The following is a 22,604-nucleotide window of genomic DNA, read 5'->3' on the forward strand; positions in this document are numbered from 1 at the left end:
CTCTGTAGCCATCTCCTGGTGTTTAGCAGGTACTCAATGTGACATTTACTTGACTAGTGGGTGGTGCTTAGTACTACTCATGGCAGAATAGAAGGAAAACAAAAATAGTAACAATTTATGCTCTATCACGTTTCCCCATTCATTACCTGATTTCGGCCTTCCAACAACTCTATGAGACAGATGGGACAGGCACTATTAGACCCATTTTACAGATAGGGTAGCTGAGGCCCTATGGCACACAGCTTGTAAGTAATGTGGACTAAGTCTCAAACTTGTCCCCTTACTTCGGATTCTGTGCTAGGAATGGAATTAAACCAAACAGTATTTTGAAGCCATAATGGAAAGCGCTTTTCTGGGTGGACTAGGGAGAGATCTTTAGTCAGCTGTCAGGGGTTAACAGCAGCTCCATCAAGGAGGGCACAGGATTTCTCTCTCTGGCCCAAGCAGCTGGAGGAGTCCACAGCACCATCCTACAGCCCTGGAAGCTGGAGGAAACCCCAGCCCGAGAAAGAAGAGACTGGTGTTCGGGTCAGGTGGGTAAGATGACGTAAATGATGACTTGTGAGCAGAGGCCTGCCTCTGTTGCTATGACAACTGGAGCTTGACTACTTGGCCTTTGCAAGGTTAGCTGAGGCGGGTTCTTCGTTAATTCGAGATTAAGGAAGGATATTTAGCGGGGAAAGTGTGTGTGTGTGGGGCGGATTAAAGACGAAAGGAGTATATTCAACAATGACTGTTTAGCTCAGTGTTCTCCACCTTGGCAACACGTTACAATCACCTGCCACAATTTCCTGATGCCTAGGCTGCACCCCAGAATTAAATTAGAATTTCCAGAAGTGGGAACCAGGCATCATAGTTAGTTAAATCTGGCCAGGTGATTCCAATTGCAGCTAAAGTTGCAAACCCAGGTTTTAACTGGTAAGCGGCATTCTTGTGACCTTCCCAAGATGGCGGCCACTCAACCGCTTCCGCCTTTACGTTGGCAGGCAGGGGGCAGGCTTCCCAGGGGCGCATGCGTCCCGCGTCTCTTCGCGCCCTGCTCCCTCCTCCTTTTTCCCCCGCCTCCATTTTGTTCGCGGACGCTGGGGACGGTGGGAGCAGATCCATTTCCGGGTTGGCAAAAGGGGCGGTGGCGGCGGCGAGAAAGAGAGCTTGCCGGGGGGCGAGCAGGACAGCACGAAGCCGGAGCGTAGGCGGCGGAGGATTCGCTCCCAGAGCAGCTGTGGCCAGGTCGGAAAGAGGCCGGGGCGGCTGGGTCAGTCGCTGAAATGACCTGCGGACCTGAGTGGGAGGAAAGCCGGGGGGAGGGGGACTCGGGGCGGGGCTTGAGAAGAGAGGGGGCATTAGAGGAGGGGCCGGAGGGAGAGAGGGGTCTTGGGGGCGGGGCCTGAGGGGCGGGGGGCCTGGGGACTGAATCGGAAGAACCTGGAGGAGAGAGGGCGTGGGGAATCTGGGGAGGAGTGGTCGGGTATTGGTATGGGGCGAGCGCGGACTGGGAAAATGGGGAGGAAGGTTTTTGAGAGACAGGTAATAAGGGCTCCTGAAGGATTGGGTGAGGTAAGGCGGCAGCTCAGGGTGAGGAACGAGGTAATCGTGCGCAAAGAGGGAGACGGGAACGGAAGACCTGTTGGGAACAGCTGATTAGCAGGATGCTGTGAGTGAGGAGTCCAGTGTGACATTTTGGGGATTGAGTTAAGTGGAAGCTAGCGTTTGGGAAGATGGCTCGGGAAACTGCTTACACTAGAGGGAATCTTGAGAGCGTTCGTTGAAAAGGAATCAGAATCGAGTTAAAGGTCGGATTGAGAATGTTGAGAAACGCATTGGAACGTCTGGAGTTGAGGGTTCATGTTGAAGTGGTGTGAAGTGAGGGAAGATGGAATTTTTTTTTTTTTTAAAGGTGGGGTCTGGCTATGTTGCTCAGACTGGTCGTCTTGAACTCCTGGGCTCAAGCGATCTTCCCACCTTGGCCTCCCAGAGTGCTGGCATTACAGGTGTGAGCCACTGCGCCCGGCCAAGATGGAAATCTTAAAGTGTTCAGCATGAGTGTGTATGGTCGAGTTTTTGATCAGGAAGGAAAGTTCTTAAAGATAACATTGGGGCAAGGAATTGGTATGCGATGGAAATTCTTTTTTTTTTTTTTTTCTTTTAAGAGACGTGGTCTCACTCTGTCGTCCAGGCTGGAGTGCAGTGGCATGATCATGGCTTCTTGAAGCCTTGACCTCCCGGGCTCAAAAGTGATCCTGCCACCTCAGTCTCTCCAATAGCTGGGACCACAGGTGTGGCCACTATTCCTGCCTAACATGTGTGTGTGTGTGTGTGTGTGTGTATATATATGTGTGTGTGTGTGTGTGTGTTTTATTGTTGTTGGAGACAGAGTCTTGCTCTGTTGTCCAGACTGGTCTAGAATTCCTGAGCTCAAGTGATCCTCCTGCCTTGGCCTCCCAAAGTGCTGGGATTACAGGTATGAGCCACTGTGCCTGGCCCAGAATTCGTTTTTTTTTTTTTTTTTCGAGACAGAGTCTTGCTCAGTTGCCCAGGCTGGAGTGCAGTGGTGCGATCTCAGCTCACTACAAGCTCTGCCTCCCGGGTTCACAGCCATTCTTCTACCTCAGCCTCCCGAGTAGCTGGGATACAGGCGCCTACCAGCACACCCAGCTAATTTTTCTTTTTGTATTTTTGGTAGGGACGGGGTTTCACCGTGTTAGCCAGGCTGGTCTCTATCTCCTGACCTCGTGATCCGCCCACCTTGGCCTCCCAAAGTGCTGGGATTACAGGCATGAGCCACCACCCTCGGCCAGAATTCATATTTTTTAAAGGACTTGAATAATTTGTTATTGCTTTGGGCTCTCCCAGGGTCCCCATCCTTTTTCATGCTGTTATTTTTGCCTTACGGTTTTGGTTTTTGACTGTCTTACTGAATGTTTTTGGCTATTCTGTTCTCCTTTTACAAATCAGAGGATAACTTCAGGGAGTAAGGACAGTTTTAGCCTACCTATGGATTTAGTAAATAACTTCAAGGCAAATTATTAAACTCTCATTTTTTTCCCCTTTGAAATATAGGTCTCATCTGTCCCAGCCTCTAAAAGTTTGTGTTAACACATGGGATCTTTAAAGTGGTTGCATAGAAGTGATGTCTGAAAACGAGACTGCGATATTGATATTTAGAAGACACACAATGGTGCACCTGTCTGTAATCCCAGCTGCTTGGGAGGCTGAGACAGGAGGATTGCTTGAGCCTAAGAGTTCAAGACCACTCTGGGCAACATAGCAAGACCCCGTCTCTCTCTCTCTCTTTTTTGTTTTTAAGATAGAGTCTCGCTCTCTTGCTCAGGCTGGAGTGCAGTGGCGTGATTTCAGCTCACTGCAACCTCCGCCTCCCAGGTTCAAGCGAATCTTCTGCCTCAACCACCTGAGTAGCTGGGATTACAGGCATGTGCCACAACGCCCAGCTAATTTTTATATTTTTAGTAGAGACAGGGTTTCACCATATTGGCCAGGCTGTCTCGAACTCCTGACTTTGTGATCCGCCCACCTCGGCCTCCCAAAGTACTGGGATAACAGGCGTGTGCCACCGTACCTGGCCGACCTGTCTCTTAAAGAAAAACAAGACCGGGCATGCTGGCTCATGCCGATAATCCCAGCACTTTGGGAGGCCAAGGCGGTGGATCACCTGAGGTCAGGAGTTCGAGACCAGCCTGACCAACATGGTGAAACCCAGTCTGTACTAAAATACAAAAATTAGCTGAGCATGGTGGCAGGCCCCTGTAATCTCAGCTACTTGGGAGGCTGAGGCAGGGAATTGCTTGAACCTGGGGAGGTGGAGTTTGCAGTGAGCTGAGATCGTGCCACCGCACTCCAGCCTGGGCAACAAGAACAAAACTGCACCTCAACAACAACAACAAAGACAGAAAAAGGAAACATGAGTTTCTTCCTCTCAGCCTTGCTGCTGCTGCTGTGTGTGTGTGTGTGTGTGTGTGTCTGTGTGTCTGTGTCTGTGTCTGCATGCCAGCCAGGGAAGAACTGGTTTTGATTTGATGCATGTTCAGTTTTTGTTTTTTTTTTTTGAGACAGAGTTTCAGTCCTGTTGCCCAGGCTGGAGTGGAATGGCACAATCTTGGCTCACTGCAACCTCCGCCTCCCGGATTCAAGCGATTCCCCTGCCTCAGTCCCCCAAGTAACTGGGACTGTGGGCGTGCACCACCATGCCTGGCTAATTTTTTGTATTTTAGTAGAGATGGGGTTTTACTACCTTGGTCAGGCTGGTCTTGAACTCCTGACTTCAGGTGATCCACCCGCCTCGGCCTCCCAAACCATTGGGATTACAGGCATGAGCCACCACACCTGGCTGCATGTTCAGTTTTTAAATTCTTACTAGTGTCAACTTTTAAAAGTAAAAATTTCATATTGTGTTACATTGTGTTGGTTGCCATCAAGATGAAGATAGGGAAGTTAAGAGTTGGGGAAGGTGTTGGCCGGGAGCGGTGGCTCACGCCTGTAATCCCAGCACTTTGGGAGGCCGAGACGGGCGGATCACGAGGTCAGGAGATCGAGACCATCCTGGCTAACACGGTGAAACCCCGTCTCTACTAAAAATGCAAAAAAAAAATTAGGCGGGCGAGGCGGCGGGCGCCTGTAGTCCCAGCTACTCGGGAGGCTGAGGCAGGAGAATGGCGTGAACCCGGGAGGCGGAGCTTGCAGTGAGCCGAGATCGCGCCACTGCACTCCAGCCTGGGCGACTAAGCGAGACTCTGTCTCAAAAAAAAAAAAAAAAAAAAAGAGTTGGGGAAGGTGGAGATGAGTGAAGTCAATTGATGGAGACTAGTAGAATGCAGTGTTTTTATTTATTTATTTTGAGACAGAGTCTCGCTCTGTTGCCCAGGCTGGAGTGCAGTGGTGCAATCTTGGCTCACTGCAGCCTTCGTCTCCTGGGTTCAAGCAATTCTCCTGGCTCAGCCTCCCAAGTAGGTGGGATTACAGGCATGCACCACTGGGCCTGGCTAATTTTTGTATTTTTAGTAGAGACGGGGTTTTGCCACGTTGGCCAGGCTGGTCATTTACTAATTCCACCTTACACTTGATACTAGAGTAGTGTTTACCCTAGCTGGTACTGATAAGTTATGTGATAGCAGCACCAAGGTGAAATGCAGGGGAGGTGTGAACATTGGAGTTTTCAGATTTTACTGATGGCTTTTACGAAGGGAAGAGACTCTAGACTCACTAGGTGTTTTTAGAAAAAAAAAAAAAAGGCAAGAGACAGAAGTCTTGTTCTGTTGAAGAGAAAATTATTAAATGTTCTTTTCTTTACTTGGGCTCTCTGATTGGGAGAGTGACCTGGTATGCTTCAATCTGTTTTCCTGCTCTGAAATAACAGCAGAATTCATGGCTCTTGGTTTAGGCAGCTTCAGCGTAAAAACCTGCTTAATATTGTGCTATTTCAACCTACAGTGTACCTTTTTGGTTTTTTTTTTTTTTTTTTTTTGGGGACACTTTTTCTCTTGTTGCCCAGGCTGGAGTGCAGCGGCACAATCTCGACTCACCGCAACCTCTGCCTCCTGGGTTCAAGCAGTCCTCCTGCCTCAGCCTCCCGAGTAACTGGGATTACAGTAACGTAATGAGTTCCCATTTTTCCTATCCTGTCACAGTTTTCCATTGCTCTGCTTGAGCCAGTCCTATGTGGAAAATGACAAATTACATATTTTTTCTCCCCTTTCAGTCTCTGGTGGACATCTTGTCTGTGTCACAGTTTGATACTGCCAAATTGAAAGGATTCTTCACTGCTTCAGATGGGGAGGGTGACAGAAGCTGAGCTGTTTCCTGGGTCAGAGAATGGACTGTGTCAAAGCAAAGAATAGTTGTAGAGACACAAACTGGGCCCTTGAAGCTGTGACTAACATTTTGGCAACATGCATCCCTTTGCCAAATAACTTCTTTTCTTCTTGAGTGTGATTGTTGATCTCCTTCTCAAAGTAGGCTCTTGTTGCTACTGTTCTTCACACAACTCCCAAGCAAAAGTTGGCAGAGTTCCGGTTGACTGACTGTGTCTTGAGGGATATGCCCCGGATTAGAGTGGATGGGGCGTTCCATGTCAAAATGAGGTTCATTGGCAGATCCTGAGAGCTGCTCTGCAAAGAAATAGAGGCAGTACTCTTTACTGAATGTTCTTGCAGTCCTTTATCTTTCTTCTAAATTCAAGCCTGTTTCTTATTCATCTAGTGATTAAATGCGGAATCATTGCCTTTGCCTAGCTTCGTGGGCATGGTGGAAGAGAAGACAGTATTTCCAACTATTTTTTTTCTTGTCTCATTTTCTTTTTTTTTTTTTTTTTTTTTTGAGATGGAGTCTTGCTCTGTAGCCCGGACTTGAGTGCAGTGGCCGGATCTCAGCTCACTGCAAGCTCCGCCTCCCGGGTTTACGCCATTCTCCTGCCTCAGCCTCCGGAGTAGCTGGGACTACAGGCGCCCGCCACCTCGCCCGGCTAGTTTTTTGTATTTTTAGTAGAGACGGGGTTTCACCATGTTAGCCAGGATGGTCTCGATCTCCTGACCTCGTGATCCGCCCATCTCGGCCTCCCAAAGTGCTGGGATTACAGGCTTGAGCCACCGCGCCCGGCTCTTGTCTCATTTTCAAGCCATTGAGCCTGAGGAACTACAGGCTAAATTTATGAGCATTTCTTCATATTATCTATGGAGGGCTACTAAAAAAAGTGCTGAATAGACCTTTATGGGGAACAACAATGTTAATAGGAAAAGAAGGTGATGTGTTTGCTAATGTACTATGTCAGTCTTAACTCTCTGAAGATGTTGGCTTAGTTTGGCTTAAGAGCCTGCAGAAGTATGTAAGTTATCAAATAGGAGAGCCAGGAATTGGTTTCTTCTTGCCATTTAGGCTTGGCAAAGTTAGAGCAATTTGGAATGGCTGTCCAATAATGTGTTCTACTTAGTAAATACTCTCTTGTTTTTCAGAGAATAGTTAGCTAAAGGTAGGGTTATCTCCAATATGTTTTGGGATGGATTGTGAAGATCATTCCATTTTTATTTTGAGACAGGATCTCTCTCTGTTGCCCAGGCTGGAGTGCAGCGGTACGATCCGTAGCCTCGACCTCCCCAGACTCAGGCTCAGGTGTTCTTCCCACTTCAGCCTCCTGTGTAGCTGGGACTACAGGCGCACGCCACCATGCCTCACTAATTGTTATTTTTTGTAGAGATGGGGTTTTGCCATGTTGCCCAGCCTAGTCTTGAACTTCTGGACTCAAGCAATTCGCCGGCCTCCTCGGCCTCGCAAAGTGCTGGGATTATAGGTGTGAGCCACCGGGCTCAGCCATTATAATTGATTTTCAAAAAAATTTTAGTTTCTTAAGTTTCATGGGTTCAAATTTAGTGCCATTTGGATTTTGAGGCCCCTCAGTGGAAATAATTTGTTTTTAGCAAGTAATTATGATATTTCTAAAGTACAAATTCACTGACCTACTTTCTATGCTTCTGGAAATGCTGAATCGAATAATCCTTTTTTTTTTTTTTCCTTCCAATAATCCCTCTATGAAAACATTCTCCATATGTATTCAGATTGGGATAGTTGGTAAAAAAAAAAAAAAAAGAATTTTCTTTTTTTTTCTTTTGAGATGGAGTCTCATGCTGTTGCCCAGGCTGGAGTGCAGTGGCACGATCCCAGCTCACTGCAACCTCCGCCTCCTGGGTTCATGGGATTCTCCTGCCTCAGCCTCCCGAGTAGCTGGGACAACAGGCGCCCGCCACCATGCCTGGCTAAATTTTTTTTTGTATTTTTAGTGGAGATGGGGTTTCACCATGTTGGCCAGAATGGTCTCGAACTCTTGACCTCGTGATCCGCCCACCTCAGCCCCCCAAAGTGCTGGGATTACAGGCGTGAGCCACTGTACCCAGCCTTTGGAATTTTCTTCTAAGGTAGTATGCTAGTATGGGATGCAATGTCTGAGATTTGTGGATAAGTGAGTTTTCCATCTTCCATTTCTGCCCTCCCAGTGATCAGCCAGTAGGGAGGATGTTTATCATTTAAGATCCAGGTGTGAGACATTTAAACTGTTTCTTTCCCTGTCTTAGAAATAAGGACAGGCCGGGCGCGGTGGCTCAAGCCTGTAATCCCAGCACTTTGGGAGGCTGAGACGGGCGGATCACGAGGTCAGGAGATCGAGACCATCCTGGCTAACACGGTGAAACCCCGTCTCTACTGAAAAATACAAAAAACTAGCCAGGCGAGGTGGCGGGCGTCTGTAGTCCCAGCTACTTGGGAGGCTGAGGCAGGAGAATGGCGTAAACCCGGGAGGCGGAGCTTGCAGTGAGCTGAGATCCGGCCACTGCACTCCAGCTTGGGTGACAGAGCGAGACTCTGTCTCAAAAAAAAAAAAAAAAGAAGGACAGAACTGTTTTTAGCAAATTTTATTTTTTTCATTTTTTAAATTTATTATTGTTATTATTATTATTATTTTTGAGACTGAGTCTCGCTGTGTCGCCCAGGCTGGAGTGCAGTGGCACAATCGCATCTCATTGCAGCCTCTGCCTCCTGGGTTCAAGCGATTCTGCTGCCTCAGCCTTCCGAGTAGCTGAGATTACAGGCGCACGCCACCACGCCCAGCTAATTTTTGTATTTTTTAGTAGAGACGGGGTTTCACCATGTTGGCCAGGCTGGTCTTGAACCCCTTACCTAGTGATCTGCCCGCTTCGGCCTCCCAAAGTGCTGGGATTACAGGTGTAAACTACTACGCCCAGCCTATTAATTTTTTTTTTGAGACAGAGTCTCGCTCTGTCAGCCATGCTGGAGTACAGTGGCACGATCTGGGCTCACTGCATGCTCCGCCTCCCAGACTCAAGCAATTCTCCTGCCTCACCCTCCTGAGTAGCTGGGATTACTGGCGTACGCCACCACGCCCGACTAATTTTTGTATTTTTAGTAAGATGGGGTTTCACCATGTTGGCCAGGCTGGTCTCAAACTCCTGACCTCGTGATTGCCTGCCGCACCCTCCCAAAGTGCTGGGATTACAGGCATGAGCCACCACGCCTGGCCACAAATTTTGTATTTTAAATAAATAATACAAAATTTAAAAGACAAAAAAGTATATAAGGAGGATGGCGGCCATGGAAGTCAGAATCCACTAAGGAGTATGTATCAAGTCACCTGATAAGAAAAAGAAAGTATATAGTGAATGCCCTTGGAAACATCTACGTTTGTCTTCCTGTCAATTCAGTTCATCTTCCTAGAGGCAACTCATATTATTATTTTCTCAAGATCTGTTCAAGGCCGGGTGCGGTGGCTCACGCCTGTGATCCCAGCATTTTGGGAGGTCAAGGCGGACGGATCACCTGAGGTCAGGAGTTTGAGACCAGCCTGACCAACATGGTGAAACCGTGTCTCTGCTAAGAATATAAAAATTAGCGGGGCATGGTTGTGTGCGCCTGTAATCCCAGTTACTCGGGAGGCTAAGGCACAAGAATCGCTTGAACCTGGGAGGCAGAACGGTGAGCTGAAATTGTGCCACTGCACTTCAGCCTGGGTGACAGAGTGAGACCTTTTCTCAAAACAAAACAAAGCAAGTAACAAAAACAAATTTGTTCCAGAGATACCAGGTACATATAAAGCAAATATATATTTCTTGCATTTTTAAAAAATAGACCGGGCACGGTGGCTGAAGCCTGTAATCCCAGCACTTTGGGAGGCCGAGACGGGCGGATCACGAAGTCAGGAGATCGAGACCATCCTGGCTAACACGGTGAAACCCCGTCTCTACTAAAAAATACAAAAAACTAGCCGGGCGAGGTGGCGGGCGCCTGTAGTCCCAGCTACTTGGGAGGCTGAGGCAAGAGAATGGCGTAAACCCAGGAGGCGGAGCTTGTAGTGAGCTGAGATCCGGCCACTGCACTCCAGCCTGGGCGACAGAGCGAGACTCCGTCTCAAAAAAAAAAAAAAAAAGTAGCACACTGTTAATATTATCTATGTCTTTTGCTTTTTTTTTTGTTTTGCTTTTTTTAAATTGTTTTTGAGATAGAGTTTCACTCTTGTTGCCCAGGCTGGAGTGCAGTAGCGCGATCTCTGCTCATTGCAACCTCCGCCTCCAGGTTTCAAGCGATTTTCCTCCCTCAGCCTCCTGAATAGCTGGGATTATAGGCATGTACCACCGTGCCTGGCTAATTTTGTAGTTTTAGTAGGGATGGGGTTTCTCCATGTTGGTCAGGCTGGTCACGAACTCCCGACCTTGGGTGATCCGCCTGCCTCTGCCTCCCAAAATGCTGGGATTACAAGTGTGAGCCACTGCGCCTGGCCCTTTTGCTTGTTTTTATACCTCTTTTGGTGGTTACTCCGTATCAGCAATAAAGATACTTGGCACCTACCCTACACTGATAGGATAGTGTTTCCAGTCTTTTGCTATTGCAAACTCTGCCCCAGTGAAGAAGCATATACACTTGGCTCTTTGCATGTATGACTGTATCTGTAGGGTTAATTCTTAGAAGTAGAATTGCTGAAGCTGATTTTCTTTGATGTTTGTTATTCACTTATTCAACAAGAACTTTTGAGTTCCTGCTGTGTGCCAAGTACTGTGGTAGGGGATGCAGGGGATGCAGATAGGGCAGTGAACAAATTTTCTCGGTCTTTTTTTTTTTTTTTTTTTTTTTTTTTTTGAGACAGAATCTCACTCTGTCATCCAGGCTGGAATTTAGTGGTGCACACGTGGTTCATTGTAGCCTTGATTTTCTGGGCTCAAGCAATCCTCCCACCTCAGCCTCTTGTGTAGCTGGGACCACAGGTGTGTGCACAACGTCTGGCTAATTTTTAAAATTTTTTGTAGACATGAGGTCTCACTTTGTTGCCCAAGCTGGTCTAGAACTCCTGGCCTGAGGTAGGAGGATCACTTGAGTCCCAGGAGAGGGAGGTTGCTGTGAGATGTTGCAGCAGCACTGCACTCCAGCCTCGGAGACAGAGTGAGACCCTGTTTCAAAAAACAACTAAAAGAGTAATAGCATAGTGAATTTTGAGGTCAGCCTCTAGAGCTTTTTTTTTTTTTTTCCCTTTCAGTTCTTTTTTTTTTCCGAGATGGAGTCTTGCTGGAGTGCAGTGGTGCGATCTCGGCTCACTGCAACCTCCGCCCCCCACGTTCAAGCAGTTCTCCTGCCTCAGCCTCCTGAGTAGCTGGGATTACAGGTGCCCGCCACCATGCCCAGCTAATTTTTGTATTTTTAGTAGAGACGGGGTTTCACCATGTTGGTCAGGCTGGTCTCGAACTCCTGACCTCATGATCCACCCACCTCGGCCTCCCAAAGTGCTGGGATTACAGGCGTGAGTCACCACGCCTGGCCCATCCTTTCAGTTCTTTAATTTACTAGATGATGAGACCATCAGTATCATAAAGAAGTCTGATGCTTGTGCAGTGAAACAGTTTTTACAAGAACTTTCCTGGATAAAACCTATTCTTTTAGTCTTGATTTCTCTTAGGTCCTGCAAATCAAACTTGGTTGGCTGGATTAGCTCTTAAAATTTTAGGATCTTAGAAATTGTTTGGAGATTAGGATTATTGGGGAACAATTCTTAGATTATGGGGGATGATGGGATTATTAGTTTACCAGACTTACTATTTAGGAAACAGAAAACCAATTTACTTTTAGGGAGAGGAGCAGGGAGGAGTGTTTAAAAAAAAAAAGACTTTGGGAAGCTGTGGCGGGCGGATCACGAGGTCAGGAGATGGAGACCATCATGGTGAAACCCCGTCTCTACTAAAAATACAAAAAATTAGCCGGGCGTGATGGCGGGCGCCTGTAGTCCCAGCTACTCGGGAGGCCGAGGCAGGAGAATGGTGTGAACCCAGGAGGCGGCGCTTGCAGTGAGCCGAGATCGCACCACTGCACTCCAGCCTGGGCGACCGTGAGAGTCTGTCTCCAAAAAAAAAAAAAAAAAGAAAAGAAAAAACCTATTTACTGTTAGGGAATGTTGACTGTTTTAAAAATAATCTTCATGGTGCTAGAGAGAGAACAGATGTTCTTATTTTGAACCGATGAATATAGTATTCTGTCATACCCATCATCTAGACCATATGTCTTAGCACGACATGTAAGTCTTGTTGGGCACACAAGGTAGCCCAAGGGCCATTATAATTCTGAGTATATGAAAGCGTTTTTTATCTGCAAGTACATTGACTTTTGTTCAGAAATCACAGTACTCAAAACCCAGATGGTCCTGTTTGATTTAGTATCTTTCTTGTTTAATTGGATTAGTTTGCCCTGTTTCTACAACTTAAAGTAGACTCTTGACTTAGCAGCATATCACTAGTGATCAAGGGACGGAAATGTGCAAATTTTCTAGCATTTCAGCAAGAAGCATCTGTGTTTCTGATGGCTTAAGGGTATTAGAATGCAAGAGAAGAGACTCCTTGACAATGGAAGTCACAGCTTTGTTATTAGATTATCTGTGGTGAGTTGGGACTTAATATATTATCTTTGAAATGAGGCATGACACTTCTCTCCATGTGAAGTCTGGATCAGCATTTTATGGAGCATCTGTTTAAGTTTTCTTTCAGGCCTTTTCTTAGTGGAGACTGTCATCACTGGATTTTCCTTCTATCTGACTGTTCTGTCTGTGCTTTTCTTTTTTTTTTTTTTTTTTTTTTTTTTTTTGAGACGGAGTCTCGCTCTGTCGCCCAGGCTGGAGTGCAGTGGCATGATCTCGGCTCACTGCAAGCTCCGCCTCCCGGGTTCACGCTATTCTCCCGCCTCAGCCTCCCAAGTAGCTGAGACTACAGGCGCCCGCCACCACGCCCGGCTAGTTTTTTGTATTTTTAGTAGAGACGGGGTTTCACCATGTTAGCCAGGATAGTCTCGATCTCCTGACCTTGTGATCCACCCGCCTCGGCCTCCCAAAGTGCTGGGATTACAGGCTTGAGCCACCGTGCCCGGCCTTTTGTGCAAATCTTAAGTGTTGGTAGAATTTAAACCACAATGGCATTGATGGAGGATTCTGATAAATGTAGTTCCCAGGCCTCCAACTTCTCCCGAACTCCAGATAAATCCAGAAGGCAGTAGAAGTGAAAGTTACAGAGGAAAAAAATTTAGTGCCCAGTATCATGACTGTATCATTCGTTACCTTTGCTTCCTTGTGTAGTTTTTCCCTAGATATAGTAATTGTCATTCTTTTCCTTCCTTGCTTTTTTGTTTTCTGCTTATTTTACGGAAAGTCACTAATTCATCCCTAAACTCTGACAGGTAAAAATCTCTTCTCATCATTGAAGCACATTAGTGGAGCACCTCTTCCAGAGGCTTTATGAAATGAGTCTTTGGAGAGAGAGACTTTTTTTTGAGATGGAGTTTTGCTTTTGTTGCCCAGGCTGGAGTGCAATGGCACGATCTCAGCTCACTGCAACATCCACCTCCTGAGTTCAAGCGATTCTCCTGCCTCAGCCTCCGAAGTAGCTGGGATTACAGGCGTGCCTTACCATGCCAGGCTAATGTTGTATTTTTAGTAGAGACCGGGTTTCTTCCATTTTGGTCTCGAATTCCCGATCTCAGGTGATCCACCTGCCTTGGCCTCCCAAAGTGCTGGGATTACAGGCATGAGCCACTGCGCCCGGCCTCTGGAGAGTGGGACTTTTTTGAGGCCTTGCATATCTGAATTTTCTCCTTTCTACCTTCATGCTTGGCAGTTTGACTGGATTTAAATTTTTTTTTTTTTTTTTAGATGGAGTCTTGCTCTGTCACCCAGGCTGGAGTGCAGTGATGTGATCTCAGCTCACTGCAACCTCTGCCTCCTGGATTCAAGAGATTCTCCTGCCTTAGCCCCGCCCCGAGTTGCTGGGATTATAGGCATCCGTCACCATGCCTGGCTAATTTTTTGTATTTTTAGTAACGAAAGGGTTTCATTCACCATGCTGGCCATGCTGGTCTCGAACTCCTGACCTCAGGGTGATCCGCCCACCTCAGCCTCCCAAAGGGCTGGGATTACAGGCATGAGCCAACTATGCCCAGCCTAGATATAAAATTTTCTACTGGAGATTATGTTTCTTTGGAAATTATAAACCCTTGCTTTGTGGTCTTCTAACCCTTTTTTTCTTTTGAGACAGAGAATTGCTCTGTTGCCCAGGCTGGAGTGCAGTGGTGCAATCTTGGCTCACTGTAACCTCCACCTCCCGGTTCAAGCGATTCTTTTGCTTCAGCCTCTTGAGTAGCTGAAACTGCAGGCACGTGTAGAGATTTAGTTTTGCCATGTTAGCCAGGCTGGTCTGGAACTCCTAGCCTCAACCGATCCTTCTGGCTTGCCCTCCCAAAGTGCTAGGATTACAGGCATGAGCCACCCCACTCAGCCTGTCTTTGTTTTTTTTTTGTTTTTTGAGACAGAGTCTCACTCTGTCCCCCAGGCTGAAGTGCAGTGGCGCGATCTCAGCTCACTGCAACCTCCATCTCCCCGGGTTCAAGCAGTTCCCTGCCTCAGCCTCCCGAGTAGCTGAGATTACAGGCACCTACCATCAAGCCCGGCTACTTTTTGTATTTTTAGTAGAAATGGGGTTTTACCATCTTGGCCAGGCTGGTCTTCAATTCCTGATCTCGTGATCCACCTGCCTCAGCCTCCCAATGTTTCTAACTTTTAATAGTGGCATTATGAAGTTTGATGCTGTTTTGACTCTAGATTCTTTATATGGGATCTATTTTTCCTCTGGAAGACTTTAGGATCTTGCCTATATCCCTGGCATTCTGAAATGCAACCATGTTGTGCCTTGGTGTGGATATTTAAAAATTCATCACACTCAGCATTCAGTGGACCTTTTCAGTCTGGAAGCTTATTTCAGTCTATCCTGGGAAATTTTTTTGTATTATTTCTTGTATTGATAATGTATTCTCACTTTGATAATTATTTATCTCCTCTGTCTTTCTGGGAACTCAGATGGTGAAACTCCTAGGTTGGTATTCTTAATTTTTTTTCCTAGTCAATTTTTTTTTTTTTTTTTGAGGCAGAGTCTCACTTTGTCGTCCCAGCTGGAGTGCAGTGGTGCGATCTTGGCTCACCGCGGTCTCTGCCTCCTGGGTTCAAGGGATTCCCCTGCCTCAGCCTCCTAAGTAGCTAGGATTACAGGCGCATGCCACAACACCCGCCTGATTTTTGTATTTTTAGTAGAGACAGTCTTACCATGTTGGCCAGGCTGGTCTCAAACTCCTGACCTCAAATGATCTGCCTGCCTTGCCCTCCCAAAGTGCTTCAGATAACAGGTGTGAGCTATCACGCCCGATCCTAATTTTCCATTTTTTTTCCTTCATTCAATTTTTGTGAGATTTCCTTAGCTGTTCTTCCAACTCTCTATTATCTTTTAAACTCCTGTTATCAGTTTGTTTAAGTTTCAAGGGCATTTTTTTTTTTTTTTTAGATGAAGTCTCACTCTGTCGCCCAGGCTGGAGTGCAGTGGCGTGATCTTGGCTCACTGCAACCTCCGCCTCCTGGGTTCAAATGATTCTGCTGCCTCAGCCTCCTGAGTAGCTGGGATTACAGGCGCGCACCACCACACCCGGCTAATTTTTGTATTTTTAGTAAAGATGGGGTTTCACCTGTTGGTCAGACTGGTCTCAAACTCCTAACCCTGTCTCTGCTAAAAAAAAAAAAAAAAAAAGCCAGGTGTGATGACGTGCGCCTGTAATCCCAGCTACTCGGGAGGCTGAGGCAGAATTGCTTGAACCTGGGAGGTGGAGGTTGCAGTGAGCCAAGGTGGTGCCACTGCACTCCAGCCTGGCAACAGAGGGAGACTCTGTCTCAAAAGAAAAAAAAATAAAAAAAAAACTCTTGACCTTGTGATCCACCTACCTTGGCTTCCCAATGTCCTGGGATTACAGGTGTGAGCCACCACCGCCGGCTCCAAGGGCTCTTTTTATTATCTGAATTTTACATGTCTTTTTGGACGTTGTCAGAAATTCTGTTTTATTTGCTTTGATTCTTTCATGTTAGAGATCTTCTTCAGTTGTCTGAAATTCTTAGCTGCTTATTCAATTTTTATTATTTATTTATTTGAGATGGAGTCTTGCTCTGTTGCCCAGGCTGAAGTACAATGGCATGATCTTGGCTCGTCTGCCTTCCTGGTTCAAGCAATTCTCCTGCCTCAGCCTCCCAAGTAGCTGAGATTACAGGCACCAGCCATCATGCCCGGCTAATTTTTGTAGTTTTGTAGAGACAGTTTCACAGAAATGTTGGCCAGGCTGGTCTTGAACTCCTGACCTCAGTTGATCTGCCTGCCTTGGCCTCCCAAAGTGCTGGGATTATAGGTGTGAGCCACCGCACCTGGCCTTATTTATTTATTTACTATTTATTTTTTGAGACAGAATCTCACTCTGTTGCCCAGGCTGGAGTGCAGTGGCATGATCTCGGCTCACTGCAAACCGCCGCCTCCTGGGTTCAAGCGATTCTCCTGCCTCAGCCTCCCAAGTAGCTGGGATTACAGGCGCGTGCCATCACACCTGGCTAATTTTTGTAGAGATGGGGTTTCACCACCTTGGCCAGGCTGGTCTCAAACTCCTTACCTCGTGATCTGCCCGCCTTGGCCTCCCAAAGTGCTGGGATTACAGACACGAGCCACTATGCCCGGCCATTTATTTTTTAAGAGATGGGGTTTTGCTGTGGGACCCAGGCTGGACTCAAACTCCTGGGCTCAAGTTATACCTCCAGGTAGCTGGGACTACAGGCTCATGTCACTGTGTCTGGCTTCTGTTTATTTTTAAAAATGAGACACTAAGAAGTTCATCAAGTGGTGGACACTGCTATAGGGTATTGGGATTACAGGCAGCCTGGCAGGTTGGTAAAAGGACTCCTCCAGTCCCCTGCCTAGAGAGTATAAACCAGTGGCAGGTGTTTGAGTATAAGTCTGGCTGCCAATGTTTTTGGAGCCAAGTGAGAGAAAAGAGCTGGGGACGGAGGAGAGGTCTCACTGTTGACTTATTAGGCTTTCCACTTGACACCCTTATTTCAGTCACAGCCCTTAGCTGTGACTTAATTCCTTTGGACTCTTTGGGTCAGCTTTTCTTTCTTTCTTTCTTTTTTTTTTTTTTGAGATGGAGTCTCTATCGTCTAGGCTGGAGTGCAGTGGCGCTATCTTGGCCCACTGCAACCTCTGCCACCCGGGTTCAAACGATTCTCTTGCCTCAGCCTCCCAAGTAGCTGGGATTACAGGTGCCTGCCACTGCACCCGGCTAGTTTTTGTATTTTTAGTAGAGACGGGGTTTCACCATGTTGGCCAGGCTGGTCTTGAATTTCTGACGTCAGGTGTGCCACCTGCCTCGGCCTCCCAAAGTGCTGGGATTACAGGCGTGAGCGCCCACGCCCAGCCTGGTTCAACTTTTCTAATTTGCTTGGCAGCATGGGGAAGGATGAAGGAATCCATTTGTTATACAGACTTTCTGGGTTTTTTTTTTTTTTTTGAGATGGAGTCTTTGTCGCCCAGGCTGAGATCGCAGTGGTGTGATCTCAGCTCACTGCAACCTCCACCTCCCAGGTTCAGGTGATTCTCCTGCCTCAGCCTCCCAAGTAGCTGGGAACTACAGGCATGAGCCACCACACCCGGCTAATTTTTTTGTATGTTTAGTAGAGATGGGGTTTTGCCAGGTTGGCCAGGCTGGTCTTGAACTCTTGAGCTCAAGTAATCCGCCTGCCTCGGCTTCCCAGACTTCTGGGATTACAGGCATGAGCCACAGCGCCAGGCCCAGACTTTCAACCAGTCCTCCTGTTTAGCCCCTTCTACACTATCACCCCCTCTTCCCGAGGTACCAGGTGTCTCTAATTTCTGAGACACTGCAATGTTTATTTTTTTTACTTTTGTGAAGTTATTTATCACTAGTGCATTTGCTTTTTACCTTCCAAAACTTTGTTGACATCTCTCTGCTGTCTCCTTTCCCAGTTTTTTTGCTTGTTGTTTGGTTTATGTCTTTATAAAAAAAAAATCCCTTTGCTGTAATTTTAATGGTGTTTTATGATGGAACATTGATTAATGCATGCAATCTATTATGTTTAACATGTTATTCAACATATTCATCAGCTTTTCCTTGCCAATATCCATTCAGACACCATAATGTCTTTATAGTTCATTACTAATACTCCTTTAGAATAGTGTTTTCTAGACTTCTCTAACACTAAGAATCACTTAAAGTGCTTTTTGGATATACAGATTACCAGATCATTCTCCTGGAAAACTTCTGATTATAGTTGGTTTAGATCAGCACCCAGGAATCTTTTTTTTAAAGTGTGTTTGTTTTTCAACAAATGCCCTAAATGTATCTTATCTTCAGGCAAGTTTGGAAATCCTGCTTTAGAAGGATTCTTTTTAAACCATTAATGCCATCTTACATCTCCATGGCAAACTCCTTAGCCTTCCCCTAATACTGCTTTTGTATTCAGACTTTGTTTTAGCCAGTCTAGCTTTGGTCTGGATTTCCAAATTAGCATGTGTGTCTTTCATCTGATTAACTCCCCTCTTAATATTAAATGCTGGCTGATGGTAATAACTTTGGCCTTGTGTGACTTCATGTTTTTTAGTCTGAGTCTCTAAACCCACTGGTTCCTGGGATGTATAGGGGAGGAAATACTAGTTAGGAACATTGAACCACTCTGCATCAATTCACTTAAGTCCAGGAATCAGTGTTTTTGGTGAAATGGAAAATTGACTCAGGCTTTGAAAACAGATGTCCTAATCATCTGCCTTGGGTTTATGCAGCATCATTTTTGGAGATGTTGAAGCACTGTGAAGTTTGTTTTTAACTTTACAATCAAAAGGACACAATTCTCCCTTTTGTATTATAGATTCCTAGGCCTAGAAAGGAAAAAGGGTTGTATCATTTCCTGCCAGTCTGTAAAGCATCTGGAAATGTGTTTGCAGCTGCTCCTTCTCCTTGGTTGTTGTGAATTGCTTAGAGGTTAAAAGCCAAGCCAAATAGTACTTGTCCTAGTAATGTTGCAGAGGCTAACTGTGGTACCCTAGTCTCAGTTCTTGGAAATCTTGTGGCTGTTATTACCTAAAATACAGCTGAGGAGGCCGTGTTGGCTCTGACGTAGAGTTGATTCGCATTCAAAGATGAGCAGCTCTATAGAAATAGCTCTAATACATTTTTACAACTTCCATTGAAACAGTTTTTTGGAAGGCTAAGGCAGGAGGATTGTTTGAGGTCAGGAGTTTGAGATCAGCCTGAGCAACATAGTGAGATCCTGTCTCTGCAAAAAAAAAAAATAAAAATAAAACAATTAGCCAGATGTGGTAGTCCCAGCTACTCAGGAGGCTGCGGTGGGAAGATTGCTTGAGCCTGGGAGGTTAAGGCTGCAGTGAGCTGGGATTGTGCAACTTGCACTGCAATCTGGGCTGTAGGGTGAGACCCTTTTTCAAGGAAGAAAGAAAGAAAAAAAAAAAGCAAGAAACAGTTTTTTTGTTGTTGTTGTTTGTTTGTTTGTTTGAGACGATTCTCGCTCTGTCCCCCAGGCTGGAGTGCAGTGGTGCAATCTTGGCTCACTGCAAGCTCTGCCTCCCGGGTTCACGCCATTCTGCCTCAGCCTCCCGAGTAGCTGGGACTACAGGCGCCCGCCACCATGCCCGGCTCATTTTTTGTATTTTTTAGTAGAGACGGGGTTTCACCGTGTTAGCCAGGATAGTCTCGATCTCCTGACCTCATGATCTGCCTGCCTGGGCCTCCTGAAGTGCTGGGATTACACGCGTGAGCCACCGCGCCCGGCCTGTTTGTTTTTTGAGACAGAGTCTCACTCTGTTGCCCAAGCTGGAGTGCAGTGGCACCATCTCAGCTCGCTGCAACCTCCGTCTCCTGAGCTCAAGTGATTCTCTAGCTTGAGCATCCCGAGTAGCTGGGATTACAGGCACCTGCCACTACGCCTGGCTAATTTTTTTGTATTTTTAATAGAGATGGGGTTTCACCATGTTGGCCAGGCCGGTCTCGAACTCCTGACCTTAGGTAATCCACCTGCCTCGGCCTTCCAAAGTGCTGGGATTACAGGCGTGAGCCACTGTGCCTGGCCAAGAAACAGTTTTGATGAACAGAGTCACAAAAACAAAGCTACATCATAAGTGTTATTGTCTCATTGGTTGTTGATCACTGGCTGTATTATAAGGCATGACTTTGAACTATTCCTGATTTACTGCAATTGACTGTTTTCTGTATATGTCCCCATATCTCCCAGTGCTGTACTTCAGTGCTTTCAGGATGAGATTTTCTCTTTGCCTTGAGGGGTTGGGCGTGAGGTCATTCCCTGATATCTGTTTCGAATGATTTTCAGATATTTAATTTACATTGCTTTTGCATTACTTATTGCTAGTCATCTTTTAAAATGAAGCTTTCTTTGCAGCTCTGGTTATTTAATTGAACATAGGAGTAGACTTCTCATTGATTTGTTATCATTTTAGATGACAGAATTCAGCTCTTGGGCTGCCCTGTATCTGGGAATAACCCATAGTATCTATTATTTACCACATAAGGTAGTATATGAAGGTAGACTTCCAAATTTACATTTTTAGGGCTTTAAAAAAATAATCTGGGACTCGTCTGATGGCAGTGGGTTATCAGAGCTTATTAACATTAGTGTCACTGCAGTTGGTATACAAACGCCCACTGCTAAATTTGACTGACTTTAAAAAAATTCTTGGGGAAGAGGAAAGAGTCACATTAGTGGGGAAAGCTGCGTTTTGGGGATGCATTATGTTTTTGTTAAAGAAAATATGTTTGAAAGAATTTCATCATTCAGTAGTTAAATCTTTCTTCTTCATTTTCTCTTTCGGGGGGAGTAAAACATCAAGGTTTCATTTGTTGTAGAAGTCCTAGGATTTTTCAGGTTTTTTTTTTTTTTTTTTTTACAGAGTCTTGCTCTGTTTGTTGCCCAGGCTGGAGTGCGATGGTGCCATCTCGGCTCACTGCAACCTCCGCTTCCCGGGTTCAAGCAGTTCTTCTGCCTCAGCCTCCTGAGTACCTGGAATTACAGGCATGCGCCACCACACCCGGCTAATTTTGTATTTTTTCAGTAGAGTCGGGATTTCTCCTTGTTGGCCAGGCTGGTCTCAAACTCCTGACCTCAGATGATCCACCCACCTCGGCCTCCCAAAGTGCTGGGATTACAGGCATGAGCCATTGTGCCCGGCCTGATTTTTCAGTTTTAATTATGTGATTTTTTTTTATTACTTGTTGGATCAGTCAGATTTGCTGCATAGTTGAATTTCTGTGATGAAAATTTCTGTAGTTGAAAAAAATTTTTTCCCTTAAGTAACCTTGGAATTTTAATTAATTCCATCTCTACATGTGATAGAAATCTGTTTCACCAGAGGTTTGACTGAATTGAATTTCAAGAAGTGGTAGCACTTTCTCCATTGAGAGGAGAGGGCTGTGAGCTATAGAAAAAGCCTTTTTTTGGAGTGGTAGTGGTAAAATATGTGTGACATGAATATTATTCTAGTCTGTTTCCTTGTACTTTAGAGAAACCAGAAACGCTTTAGTGGAAACCCTCTGCTGTAGTCTGTCCTCGAACACATGGAGGCAAGTTCTTCATTCCTCTTGACATTATTCCCTGTGTAATTATAGGAACCTGTTTGGCTCCTGCCGTCGGTGGCTCCTGGAGTGGCATGTGAATACTCTTAGGCAGCTCCTGGCTCTTTTCTCATTTTGGGGTTCTTTGGCCTGGGTACTGGATGCCATTATGCCATTGTAGTAATGAGCTCCTACCTCCCAGGCTGGATTGCTTTTCAGGAGCAAAGCTGAAGGACAGGTGAACAGGTGGGCAGGTTACCAGCAGGTGACTTTTAACCCTGGAAGGCTTTCCGTTAGTACTGAGTCTCTGGATGAGATTAAGCCTGGAGATCAAGTGTAGTCTGTGGGATTAATGAGATAACCGATCGAACTTCTGGTTTGACTGTGAAGCCATTGGTTCATTCAGGTTTCTTTGGTATTACAGTGTTGGCATATTGGACAGAGAGGGAGACCACTTTTGGATTTGGAGGATGGCCTATATATAAAGCCTCAGGTTTCATCTCTTCTCACTCTGTTCTAGCTATCCTGGCCTTTTTACTAGTTCTCTAACACACCAACCACATTCCCATGTCAGGATTGTTTTGCTTGCTGTTATTTGTTTTTGACGTGCTCTTTCCCAGATGTTTACATGGCATGCTCTGCTCATGGAGAGACTTCCTGGGAGAGCCAGATACTCTCCCCCAGTGGCCCTTTCCTTGTGACTCTATTATTTTATCATTATTATTACTATTTTGTTGTTGTGGTGGTTAAATTCTCCTGGATCCTGGAGCCTGCAACCCTATCTAAAGGAAGACTCTAACCTGGGCACCTGTAGTCCCAGCTACTGGGGAGACTGAGGCTGGAGGATTGCTTAAGCCCAGATGTTCAAGACCAGCTTAGGCAACATAGTCTGGACAACCTGTCTCTAAAAAATAAATAAAACAAAAGAACATTCCTGTCTATTCCTATACTCTACCTTTATGATTCTCTGTTTTTTTTTACTCCTTTTCTCAGTAACTGTGATACTGAGATTTTATTTCTACCCTGTCTCTTACACTAGGTGTAAGCTCCAGGATAGTAGACGTTTGTCTTGCTTATTTTCTTTTTTTTTTTTTTTTTTTTTTTTTTTTTTT

At 45.9% G+C, this 22,604-nt stretch overlaps 1 protein-coding gene across 2 annotated transcripts in view; it reads left to right on the forward strand.

Annotated features, from left to right (window-relative positions):
• The first annotated feature begins 1,055 nt into the window (after positions 1-1,055).
• WIPF2 (WAS/WASL interacting protein family member 2) overlaps positions 1,056-22,604 on the forward strand; it is a 67,964-nt gene continuing 46,415 nt past the window's right edge. The window contains exon 1 of one of the 2 annotated variants that reach the window (XM_025363735.1): positions 1,056-1,255. The gene's annotated coding sequence lies outside the window, so the exon portion shown is untranslated. Of the gene's footprint in view, positions 1,256-1,525; positions 1,659-22,604 lie in introns of those variants that run through there. The other variant, XM_025363736.1, reaches the window with a different exon arrangement.

This window comes from Theropithecus gelada, chromosome 16, assembly GCF_003255815.1.
Source record: "Theropithecus gelada isolate Dixy chromosome 16, Tgel_1.0, whole genome shotgun sequence".
Lineage (NCBI taxonomy): Eukaryota > Metazoa > Chordata > Mammalia > Primates > Cercopithecidae > Theropithecus > Theropithecus gelada.